General features: G+C 41.4%; 1 protein-coding gene across 1 annotated transcript in view; it reads right to left on the bottom strand.

Moving 5' to 3' along the window:
- The window catches only part of LOC122792408 (kinesin-like protein KIF28P), a 1,102,337-nt gene that overhangs the window by 237,270 nt on the left and 851,463 nt on the right, over positions 1 to 13,604 (bottom strand). The window lies entirely within an intron of this gene.

Below are 13,604 nucleotides of genomic sequence, written 5' to 3'. Positions count from 1 at the left end.
GATGGACTCAATGGCCTTGCAGATCAGACGTCATAGGCTTATAGGACTATAGTTCCCATGGTCTGTTGTGCACCAACACTTGTGGGGTGTGCCATATGTTGCTGTAACACATTCAACAGTTTCAGATCCTGTAGAGAGGGTGGGGCTCAACAGACTGTTCAGGTGCAGGGTCTGTTTGTTCTGTAGTTCACTTATGACACATATAGGGAAACAATGTAATCCAACTGATGCCATGTTTTTGGCTTTGGAAGGAGCTATTTACCCATTCTACATGTGATATCTCCTGGTATGATGATAAGGCCTTTTGTCAGTGGGACATGGGTATGTATGTATGGGCCTGTCTGACAGGATGTCGGCATTGTCAGTCAGGTACAGTTGGCCCTGACTCAGGACATATATGAGTGTACATTGCTATTTATGACATAACTGAAGGAAGTGTCATGGTTCTGTCTGGACTCCTTCGCAGATAATCTTTCCAAAACACCGACAAACCTGAGCACTAAACCCCTGTAATACTCTTTTACACCCTTAACACCCTACTGATCCTTTTTGATCAGTCAGCAGAGTATTTCATCATAATATCCTGGCATGTCCAAAGGTCGGTTTCTTGTGTACTCTCCAGTCCAACTGGTGAATATGGGAATTTTGAGGAAATGTTACAACTGCCTTATATACACAGACAACCCTCTCCTCCTCCCAACAAACTCAGATATATGTGAGGGATGCAACTATATAGACAAACAGGAGGCTGAGCTCTCTCGACCCATGACTGGCACAGTCTATCAGGTGGTGAAGGTAACCACACACACCACAAATCCAGTCTCACATAGACCCATAGCAACAGCAAACAAAATACATTACCACACAAAAACATACTCGGAGGCTCTAAATAAAATCTGCCTAAGCAGCAGAGACCTCCAAAGCAGACACCCAAACAACTGCTACCCCACAACAATACCCACATATCACATAGTTCACAAAGTCAGTGTGCCACACAGTCACTGCCCTTAGGGCTAAACAACACACCTAATACACTTGTGATAGGTGACTCTATTGTCAGACACACTGACATCCCACTCACCAGGCTGAACAAGGAGAAGGTCACTTTGAGCTGTCTGTCGGGTGCCAGGATCCGCCACATAACACATGCACTCAGGTCACTCCAAAGCAAGTGCAAATATGGCTCCATCATTGTCCATGCTGGTGTGAATGACCTCAGGTATTCCTCCCTGGACTACATGACAAGAGACATAGAGGAGCTCTCTGATCATGTAGCCCAGGCCAGTATGACCCTGACCTTGTGTAGCATCTTACCCTCACCAAGAATGATGGCTCAGTATACAGACAAACTGATCAATTTTAACAGTTGGCTAACGTATTGGTGTCATTCAAAGGGGATCCAGTGTCTGTCAGCCTGGGATGACATGCTCGACATGCCACATAGCTTCGCTATGGACTGCTTGCACCTGTCACCCCTGGACCTTTGAATACTGGCTAAGGCTCTTGCCACCCCCATAGTGCCTTTTTTAGGCAAGGCTCAAAAGACAAACCCACCTCCATAGACAATACAAGGTAAAAGAAACTAAGGGTAATGCTGCTCAACACCAGATGTCTAAACCTCAAAATGCATGCACTCAAGACTCTCCTCAATATGGAGAATGTCAATATCTGTACAGTAACAGACACCTGGTTCAGGATCCTGAAAGCACCCCAGCACTACCAGGTTATACTTCATACCATGCTTTTCGGCCACAAGACTCAGACCGACCAACCTTCTCTCCTGAAATCCCTATGTCTTGAATGTGTTTTCCTTGGACATTGCCAGAATATGCATTGCTAGGAAGCTGAGATGCTGTGACCCCCCCTTAGGTATTACAGAGTGCCATTCCTGCTCAAGCTGTATTATGCCATAGAAACTGCCTTCTCTTCTGGAAAATGACAGTTTTCAATGGTGGAAATTATTTTGGCCCATTTTTTATGCCAATTTGGCAATATTAATAGGTTCATAAGTTCTTACTGAACTTACACCAAAAGAAGACCATCAAGAAGTTCAGCCACATCACTCAGTACGGGTGAGAAACTATCAGAGATCCGCCTTAAACAGACTTTTCCACATACTCCTGATGAATATTTGTGATAGTCCATCCAGACATCCAGACTGGTTCTAAAGGTTGCTTGTGGAGTACTTTGCTTGATAGGTAAGAGCAGTCTATTTCAGAAATGGGGTATACATTGGGTTGGGTATCTGTCACGCTATCTGGCCTTGTTGAAATGATAGTGTAGGTTTAGATCTCTAAACCAAATAGTTACTTTACCACTTGTTCTATTTAGATGAAGGAGTTGTGCTGAGTCATTCATAGCACAGAAAGCTTAGCAAAGATTACTCCCTCAGGAGTCTATCTGACAATGGGTAGAGTGACAGAGTATGTAAAGACAGGGGGGCCTATAACTGTGTATTCCTTTCATCTACTAATGCAAATAATTTACATTTACTCAATCTACCCCTCAAGCTCAAGCCACATTTGCTTAAACATGCTGGACCAAGTTGGCATTTCTATGGAGCTTTGCTTCTCATCTTTTTGTAGAATAATATTTATATATTTGCCTTTTAGTGAGTCCTGGGTAGTCCAAGGTTAGTGCACCTGAGAAAAAGAGGCAGACAGATATTATACTATCTGTCTGGGATAGCTGTTTATTCAAGGTGCAGTATCCTCAGAAAGAGAATAATAAAGTTTGAGGACTATGAGAGACTTCTCTAATTATGGAGTTCAGGGGACTTTGTCTCCTTGGAAATACCATTTATTTTGTATCACACCTGTTCATAAATTAATCAGATCAAGTTCACGCATTCTGAGAATGTGTGTACTTAAGAAGCTGTTTATGAGTTGTGAGTGGGTACATATGGGACAAGGAATTGAGGAGTGTAGTGGATACAGCAGAACTATGTACAATATTCACACTGCAATATTTATAACTAGTGTATCCCATGCCTGGCTTTGGTTTTTACTTCCCTCATAATGACCCATGTAAATGTTTCCTTTTCCTTCCTTTGCTAATGTTTTGTTAGAAATAAATTGTTTAACCAAAAGAAGAATGCACATCAGACTACTTTAATTTGCTTCATATGTTGTTTGATACATCCTGGCATTAATTTCATTATCTTTCTCCGAAGTTCCTAAATTTTGGTTATGTCTTTGTGGAGATGGGGGGCTTTAAGAATAGCATGTAGCATTCCAGATATGATCTCTTCAGCTGGTTGCACCTAACCATTTCCAGTTTTCTATGGTTACAACTCTTCCTTTGTAAACTAGGATTTTCCAGGCCTCCTATTTTTTAATGTTGTTTCTCACCTGTGGGTTGTTTGATATATCCTATTGTTTCCCCATCACTGTACATTATTTTCTCCCACGATATTTACTTCCCAGATGTACTACTTTTCATTTCTTTGTATTAAATAAAAGGCAACACATTTCAGACATTCTTCCAGCCTGTTCAGTTTCTGCTTATCTTTTCCATCTCCCCTTTCTATATCAAGACTGTTACACATTTTTGTGTAATCTACAACATCATATAACTTTCTTTCCAGCATGGCAGGATTTGTGCTTAGGCAAACCAGGAACACTTAACTGATACTTACTATCTGTCCTATCTAGCTATCTATTTAAAGTAAAGAAGTGCAACATTTCTTAAAATTTAGCCCAAGGTGCTCCCGCTCAAAGAAGAAGCAGCTGTGGTACTCTAGTAGAAGGTGCTGTGTATTTCACCACACAATTTCTGGGCTTTCAGACCCATCCTACCCTATTTCTATCTGATTCATTCTCTAGATAATGGGCAGAAGGCCTGCAAATTGAAACTGTAAAGTAGAACTTCAGTGGGACCACAAAGTACAGGCAAATGCATATTTCTTTTTTAATTTTATTGCAGTCAGACATCAGAGATGCATGCAGTCAGTGAAGTAGCCTGATTGCTGAGTACAGAGTTATTTGTAGATAAGAATGACTAACTGTGTGTTTGCCAATTATCCTGGCTTTGCAAGACTAATGAGATTTATATGAATCAAGCTGGAATACTTTGGCTAATGTTTATGTGAAACAAAGTTGAAATAGTACTCTGGTCATTGTTTTGTATCACAATCAGGCAATCAATTAATGAAGTGATTATGACTGCTGGCTGGAAGGGTAGTCTGTAGATGAAAAAATTGACCATTTCCTTATTGTTCAGTTGAAATGATCATTTGTCTTGCTTTGCAAGACTGTTGTGGATTTGTACGAAGTAGGTCAGAATACTTTATTGTCGATATTGGGTGTTTATGTAAAATTAGCTAGAAATACATTGCTGTGGCCATTGTTATTATTATTATTATTATTACTACTACTATAATTGTTATCATCATTATTATTTTCATCACAACCAGATATCTGAGATGTACGCAATCAACAATGTGGCTATAATCACTAGGTATGGGGACCGTTTGTGGATGAAAATGACTGGCTTTGCTGTTACAAGTTAAACAATCATTACTCTGCAGCTTCAGTTTGTCTGTAGTTAAGCATGAATTGTATACATGCACATGTGTGTGTGTGTTTGTTCATCTTGTGGTAGTCCCAACTTGTCAGGGCAGTGAGGTATCAGTATGTGTGTGTGTGTGTGTGTGTGTGTGTGTGTGTGTGTGTGTGTGTGTGTGTGTGTGTGTGTGTGTGTGTATGATAAAATAATATCACAGATTGTTATCTGCGACACACAATGCTGGAAGCAGTTACGGTTAGCAGAAGAATTAGTCAGCATGTCCTTATCTTTCAAAAAATAAGGCATAAATACATCTCAGAAATATCTAAAGCTTTCTGAAATTCTGGAAGCCTATCAACCCCCACACCCAGGCTTTATTACTGGATTTTAACTCATGCTTGGTAGCACATCTGTCTCAGCTCCCAATTATGCTAAAACCACCCTTTGCTCAGAGATGTGCACAAAACATTACTATAGCTTTTGTGGGAGAATGGGGACTGTGATGTAATTTTCTCTTTAATTTTCTATACAAACAAACCTTAGAGATGGTCACAAAAGGTTTTTGTAGCTTTTGTGGATGTTGTGGATTGTGTGGTCATTATTTCTTTACCTTTCTTCACAGCTAGAACTTATAGGTGTTCACTGAAGGTCATTATCATTTGTCTATTGGCATTGAGTCTAGGAGCAACAAGTTGGAATACATTATTATGATAATTATTTTTTCACTTTTCTGACAAATGAACATCCAGTGTATATACAGGTGGCTATTTTCTATGAGCAGGCATGCAGTGTATATATGTCTGACAGCATGAAATATGTTATTGTGCTCTGTTTGTTCTTTTACTTTCATCCCAGTCTGATATCAGATGGGTACACAGCAGGAGCGGAGGCATGCTGAGTAAATCTATGACATTAGTAACTTGAAATATATAACTGTGTCCTTTTGTTTTTTTCCCTTTACTCTCATCTAATACAAGAGGGTATACAGAAGATGGATATATTTTCTTTTTTTGTGGAGTAAGGAGTCAGCAACTATTCCCAGATATAATATAGGTGTCCTGACAACCATTTTCCTTCTTTGTTTACTGACAAATATGAATACTGAACCTTGGGCACTCTTTTTTATCCTTGAATGAAAAAAGTAAAATTGAACTTCTGTCCTTAGTCATAGTTTTTGATGAGGCCATCATTAGATCAAAATATTGGGAAAGACTGGAAAAAAGCCCTATGATGCTAATTCAACTCTTTCCTTACAGTTCTTATTTTAACGTTTTGACCAGCTAGAGTATTAAAATGATGCAGGAAAAAGCTGAAGAGTAAGACAGAGTCTGAGAAAGCAAGAAAACGGTAATATAGATAGTGTAGGTAGGCCAGGATGAAGGAGGAGGTCATGGTGGACACCAGGAAGGGGAGTTGGAAAGCAGGGATAGAATGGGAGCACCATGTTTGCCTATGACCCATTTCAGTGAAGGCTGACCCTGCTTTCCTAACAATTTGCAAGACCAATTAAAACAGTATTAAAAAGACATGACCCAGTACTGAACTTAGCATTAACATGATCTGCTAAACACTACTGTGTTAATACCAAATAACAGACAGTCCAAAACACAGAAGTGTGATTCCTTCAAGTACCACTTCCACCTAAAGTATTTTAATATCAAGCTCATGAAATGCTTGCAAAACTGTGTAATTCGTGCCCTGCAGTTATAATCCCTTTGTCTGTGTCTGACAAGTTGCTGGACAACAGATGCTCAGTAAAAACATGGTCACCATAATGTTCTGCACTGAGTAAACACTCCATACTCTACCAGCATCCTTTTATTTTTCCAAAAAGGCTATATTTATCTGTATCCATTTGGGTGGCCAGTATTTTACTCAGACTACAACCCTACAGCCCAATTAGATGCTGTCTGATTTGCCTAGTAACTTTTATGTCATGCTGTCAAATGTCAAAAACAAGCATACTATGTTTTCTCTAACATGTTATCTTTGCCACCCTGCACTATATGTATGCCTTAACTATAGGTGAACATTTCTAAAAATATTCATTGTTTTTTCTCTACATTCTTCTGTTGCCTTTTATCCTTGGCTGTAATACAGGCCTTGTACTATTTTATAGCTTACTCTGAATCACTTGCACTCTCATCCTGAAGTGAGTCTTTCTAATGTTGGCACTCTACAGGAGAGACCTACAGGGGTAGTGTTACCTGCCTTCTAATAGCAGCACCCTGTCTGGCAGTTAGTACAAGGATTAAAACCCTGAGCTGTTAATGACCTGCTTCCTGTGCTCATGGTACAGAGTTCATAGGTTCATAGGTGTGTACTAGGCTAATGGCCCTGGAGAATTTACAAGCCTAGCCCATAGGAATACCCTGGCATTGTGCCACCCGACCTTAGATTCCAGTGCCTCTGTCGAGCAGAGCCACTTGACTGATCCCCAGGGTGGATTTTCTATTTCCCATCCACTCATTAAGATTTCTCTTGAAGAGGGCCAGTGAGGTACTCTGCTTAACATGTATGGGAAGTCTATTCCACAGCATGGGCAATCTCTGTGTTATGAACCTGTCCCTCCAGCATGTTCTGTTGATTGTGGTAATAAGGTTGAGGTCTCTGGAGCATGTGATGCGGAGGGATTGAGATTTCTTTAGATGTAGCATTTGTAACAGAGCTAGGTCAGACATGGCTTTGTAAGTCAAGCAGAGATCGCCTCTAAGTAGGCGATATGAGACAGAGAATAGTTGGTGTTTTTTGAGTCTGTCCATATAGAACAAGTGTTTAAGGCCTAGGATCCTCTTTGTGAGGTACCTTTGCAGCCTCTCCAGTTGTTGCAGGTGTCTAGTGAGGTGCATGCCAAATGGGGCATTGTACTCGATGACTGGCCTAATGAGGGAAGAGTAGAGGGAGGCAATGACCTCTTTCTTCCTGGATGCAAAACTCATAGTAATGAGATGTGCCACATAGAAGGACTTTCTGACCACAGTGGCAATGTGGTTGTCAAATCAGAGGCTGCTGTCAACCTGTGTTCCCAGATCTCTTATAACTCCTTCTGTGTTCAATGGACTACCATCGATATGGTAATTTATTGGAACCTGTTTTTTCCCAAAGGGGATGATGACACATTTTTTTGGCATTGAGCTTAAGGCCATGGTTCTGACACCAGTCGTTGGTCTCAGTGAGACCTTTCTGTAGGATGTCAACATTGCTTGGAGAGTTAATAATAGCTCCAACTTGCAATTGTCTGCGAACTTTGTCAGCCAGAGACCCTTCGTGTTGGCCTGGACTTCAGAGAAGTAGATATCAAACAGGAGAGGACCCAGGACCAAACCCTGTGGGACTCCACTCTTGACTAGTTGGCAGTCTGACTTGGAGTAAACAACTTTCACACTGTGGGTTCTATCTGTGAGCCATTTCGCAACCCACCTAGTGATATAGGGGTGGATGCCTTGCTTAGTGAGTTTTTCTATGATTCCTGAGTGGGGAATGGTATCAAAGGCCTTGGTCAGATCAAGGCAGGCTGTATGAACCGCCTTGCCTTCATCCACAGCTCTGGTGACTGACTTAAAGAAGTTAACCAAGTTGAGAAGGCATGATCTACCCTTCGCAAAACCAAACTGTGTGGGATCCAGAGTTTGGAGATTCCCTATATCCTTGTTTATTAGGTCCATGATGATGCGTTCCACAGTTTTGCATATCAGACTCATCAGGCTAATGGGGCGATAGTTCCCAGGGTCTGTAGTCACTCCTCCTTTGTGGAGAGAGATGACTGTAGCAGTAAATCATTCAGTAGGGACAAAGCCTGAGGTGAGGCTGTGATTGAACAGGGCACACCGGTGATGTACCAGTTCACTCTATAGTTCATGTAGAGCACAGCCAGGCATATTGTCAGGTCCCACAGAAGCTGTATTCTTGGCCTTGGAAAGTGCTATTTTAACCTGTGCAGCAGTAATACTGGGTCCCTGGCAATCTACTGGTATTGTGATTGGTCCTCTTGGGGGGGGAGGGGTAAAGTTGGCATTGAATCTGTCGGCCAGTATATTGGCAATATCTGTTGGCTCGGTATAGGAGGTACAATTGTGCAGTAGCTCAGAGCAAATCTGGGGTATTGCCATGGAGATTCCTTACATAAATATAGACGGCCTTGTGGCTGTCTTTACTATCTGCTACAATTCTGTTTTCATAGCTAGCTTTGAAGGATTTGATGAGGGATGTCAACTTTTTTTGAGACTGATAAGGGAGGTTTTCCAGTTTTGGGCCTTCACCTTATTCTGCATCAGTTTCCTCCTTCTGTTGTAGAGTTTGTTTATGGCAGGGGACCATCAGATTGGCTTTCTTTTTTAGAGGAGAATGTCTTAGTTCTATTGGGTATGGCGAGATCCATGCATTTGTGTGCGTGTTTGCACAGTGCATTGGTGTATGATTTTGCGGTCATGCAACTGTTCTTCATTTGCATGGGTGCCGTGAAGTTAGCCACCTCTGTTTGTAGGAGCCCAAAGTTAGCTTTGGAGAAGTTTTTCATGGTGGTTTCCTTTGCAGGGGGATGGGAGGGATGTGGATATCCAAGGTGATTAGTTTTTGGTCGGATCTAACCAGGGAGGAGTTGATTATTGGTGTGGAGCAGTGGTCGCCCATGCTGGTAATAACTAGGTCAAGGCTATTGCTACCTCTAGTGGGGGTAAGAACAAGTTGGTCCAGGGCATTGGAATTAATGAATTCCAGGAAACATTGGGCAAGTGTATTGGTACATGAGTAGCTTTCCCAGTTAATGGAGGGGTAGTTGAAGTTGCCCAGTATGAGAGTGTTAGGTTGGACCCAAATATTCTCCATGGTGCTTAGGAACATGGAGTGTGAGTCTTGGGACATGGTTTGGGACCTATAGCAGGCTATGACCTGAATTGCTGTCTTACTCAATGTTAGCTGCACCTGAAGTATCTCAGATGCGTTATGTTGGGCTACCAGTCTGGAGGTGTGCACATCCTTTATGAATATGGAAACACCCACTGCCTTTGGAGCTTCAGTCCAAGTTCTGGGACTGAAAGGTGTGGAATGAGTTGTAGCCTGCTAGTGCAGGGGTGCTTTCTGCTGCCTTGAACCAAGTCTCTGTTACAGCACAAATATCAATGTTCTCCATTTTAAGGAGTGCTTTGAGTGAGTGCATTTTGAGATTTAGACTTCTAGCGTTGAGCAGCATGACCCTCAAATTGCATTTGTTTGTAGCTGTTATGGTGGTAATTTGGTCTTTGGAGCACTGCCTAAAAAGGGGGTGGGGTGGCAAGAGCCTTGGACAGTATCCGGAAGCCCAGGGGTGACAGATGCAGGCCATCTCTGGCAAAGCATCGAGGTCTGTCAATCATGTCAACCCAGGCATACAGATACTGGATCCCCTTAGAATGACACCAGAAACTTAGCCAATTGTTGAGATCAGTCATTTTCTGCTTGTACTGTGGTATCATTCTGGGTGATAGTAGGATGCTGCTCAGGGTAAGGGTCATACCCGCCTGGGCTACATAATCCGAGAGCTCCTCCATGTATCTCTTCATGTAGTCCAGGAAGGTACATCTCAGGTCATTCGCACCCACATGTACAATGACAGAGTCATATTTGTACTTGTTGTTGAGGGATCTGAGTGAGTGCATTATGTGGTGGATCCTGGCACCTGACAGGCAGCAGACTTTTACTTTCTCCTTATTCCACCTAGTGAGTGGGACATCAGTGTGCCTTACTATCAAATCACCTATGACTAGTGTGTTGGGCATGCTGTTTTGCCTTAGGGGCTTAGGTTGAGTGGCACAATGTTTAAGAGAGTTATGTGTCTCGTGATTAGTGTTGTATTGTGGTGGTTGAGTGCATTTCTGCTTTGGAGGTCTCTGCTGTTTGGGTAGATTTTTATTGAGAGCCTCCATGAAGGTGGGGTGTGTGGTTTGTGTTTTTATGTGAAGGCAGTGCCAGTGTGTGTTCTGGAGGACTATGTGTTCCATGTTGTGTGGTGCAAGTGTTGACCTTCTCCTCTTGACCAGCTATTCTGGTCTTGGCTGGAGAGTGTGTAGCTTCCAATTTGGATATATAAGTGCATCTCTTGCAAGTCTGAGTGTTGGGAGGTAAGAGGAGAGGGTTGCCAGTGTATATTAGGTAGTTGCTACATTGCCTCAAGATGCCCAAATTCACCAGGTTGATAGGAGAAAGCACAGGTAACTGACCTTTAGACATGCCTGGTGGTGTGGGCATCAATAATAAGTACTGGAGCTGTTTCCTTGTAGAACATTTAGTGGTGGTAGCACTTTTGTGTGCTACAATAATTGCTACAAGAAGTCAGGTAAAGTGCCAAACTAATAAGCTAGTAAAAGTGCAGGAGAGGAGTGAACTAGCAGATCTAAGGGAAAAATTGAACAGCAGTCTTTGGCACTGCTCAGAAGCTTACAAACAGTCCTCAGTACTGCAAATCTGCATCAAGACTAGACTAGTTACAGGAAAGGTGGGAAACAAGTGAAAATCCGGCTTTTAAACCAGAAAGTTGAAGAGGATGGAAAACTGCCCAAACAGCCAATAATCTACAATTTCTGGGCCAGAAACCACTCCTCTTATGGTAGATAGGCTACCTAGTGCTTACCACTCCCACTGATAAGCTAGAAGGCTTACCTCCAACACAGAAAGGCTTGGGGGGCTCAGAAGCTTACATACAGTCCTCAGAAGCTTGCATACAGTCCTGGATACAGCAAATCTGTATCGGAACTAGATTAGTTACAGGAAAGGCGGGGAAAGTGCAAATGTGGTCTTTTAAACCAGAAAGTTGAAAGAAATAGAAGAACTGACCAAACGGCCTATAAACTACAATTTCTGGGCCATAAACCACTCCTCTTGTGGTAGACAGGCTACCTAGTGTTTACCACTCCCACTGACAAGCTAGAAGGCTTCCCTCCAACACAGAAAGGCTTGGGGGGCTCAGAAGCTTACAAACAGTTCTGGATACAACAAATCTGTATCTGGCCTAGGCCAGTTACAGGGAAAGGTGGGAAACAAGTGCAAATGCAGGCTTTTAAACCACTAGTTGAAAGAGATGGAAAAAATGCCCAAACGACCAATAAATTACAATTTCTGGGCCAGAAACCAATCCTCTTGTGGTAGATAGGCTACCTGGTGCTTACCACTCCCACTGATTACCTAAAGGCTTCCCTCAACACAGAAAGGCTTGGGGGGCTCAGAAGCTTACAAACAATCCTGGATACAGCAAATCTGTATCTGGACTAGACTAGTTAAAGGAAAGATGGGAAACAAGCGCAAATGCGGACTTTTAAACCAGAAAGTTGAAAGAGATGGAAAAACTGCTCAAATAGCCAATAAACTACAATTTCTGGTCCAGAAGCCACTCCTCTTGTGGTAGATAGGCTACCTAGTGCTTACCACTCCCATTGATAAGCTAGAAGGCTTCCTCCAACACAAAACGGCTTGGGGGACTCAGAAGTTTACAAACAGTCCTGGATACAGCAAATCTGTATCTGGACTAGACTAGTTTCAGAAAAGGCAGGAAATAAGCTTAGATTTTTTTTTACAGAAAAGCAGCTAAAATAGCACTAAAAACAATTCAAGTGCAGTGTAAGCTAGCACACTATCAGCTGAGAAGCACACTCAGTCAAAACACAAGGAGATTTTAGCCAAGTTTTTTTTTTTTTTTTTTTTTTTTTTTTTTTAGTAAGGTGGAAAGGGAGAAAGGAGGAGCAGAAGATAATTCAAGGTTAAGAACCTAAATGGGTTGACCTTCTCAAATGTTCTCTCTGTATTAGGTAGAATGAGCTAATGACACTAGACTGTGAGGAGTGTCTCTGATCAAATATACTGCAGGGGCAGTAAACTGCAAAACCACCAAGTATAAGAAGAAGACACCAAGAGGGAGGGAGGATAGGAAACACAAAAGCTGTTAGACAGGTATTTAACACAGCAAGAATAATGGTGGAAGAAAAACAGCAATGTCAGCACAGATCAGAAGCCAGCAAATATATATCTAAATCAATCAAGCAAAATTTATGACGGCAGAACTTTCAAAAGAAGTGCCAAAACATATACTTATCAGCTTTATATTTCAAATTGTTTGAGAAGCACTCTTAGTCAGAACACAAGGAGTTTCTAGCAATGAATGCAGAGATTTACAAACAGGGAATATTATTTATACCAGCAAGCCTTGAGACAATCAGATAAAACACAAAAGTTGTTAGACCAGTATTTAACACAGCAGGAATAAGTCTGGGAGAAAAACAACAATTTCAGCACAGATCAGAAGCCAGCAAATATATATCTAAATCAATCAAGCAAAAATTAGGACAGTGCAGAACTCTGAACAGAAGTGCCAAAAATATACTTATCAGCTTTATATTTCAAATTATTTGAGAAGCACTGTCAGTCAGAACACAAGGAGTTTCTAGTACCTTCCTATGCCTAGTGTGTCAACGTCAACAAGTCATTCCACCAGACAGGGTTCCTGGGCACCCCTGAAATGTGTTAAATATCATAAAGTATTAGTCTGTTGTAGCCCTTTCAATTACTTTTCATATTCTTTGCTCTTCTTTAGTTTATCATAGAAGCACCTCAGGTTTACATTGTTTTTCAAGTTTCACAGTATCATTCTGCCTAATTTGCTCTCTGTTGTCAGAGGTCTTTACCACAGGACCATTATTTTCAATCCATGTTATATTATTTCTAAGGAAATATGGACTTAGCAAACAATTTCAGTTTTATCAGAACTGCACCCAGATTGCTTTCAAACTGTTCTGTAGAAAGTTACATACATTTCTCAACACAACAACCTGCTATTAAGACTGACTTATAACAGTTGTCAGTCCCAGATTAAAGTTAAGTACTACCTCTTCTGTGACTGACTAGTGGATTTACCAATGACCATTCTTGTGTTGCTTGAGAAAAACAGGATTACAGATTATTTACTTCATTTGTTGACCTGGTGATCCAATTGGACTTAGAGCCCTTTACCAAGGAAGACACTTGAAAAAAAGACTAATAATTTGGTGAAAAGTTAAAGTGTACTTAAAACAGTATATACAGTTTATACAGCTTTAGGACTTTACAGAAAATCAAAATGTATAATCAAAAATGTG

Source organism: Protopterus annectens, chromosome 1.part2 (genome assembly GCF_019279795.1).
Source record: "Protopterus annectens isolate FY-2018-M chromosome 1.part2, PAN1.0, whole genome shotgun sequence".
NCBI classification, from domain to species: domain Eukaryota; kingdom Metazoa; phylum Chordata; order Ceratodontiformes; family Protopteridae; genus Protopterus; species Protopterus annectens.
This window is presented reverse-complemented; position numbering and strand designations above follow the sequence as displayed.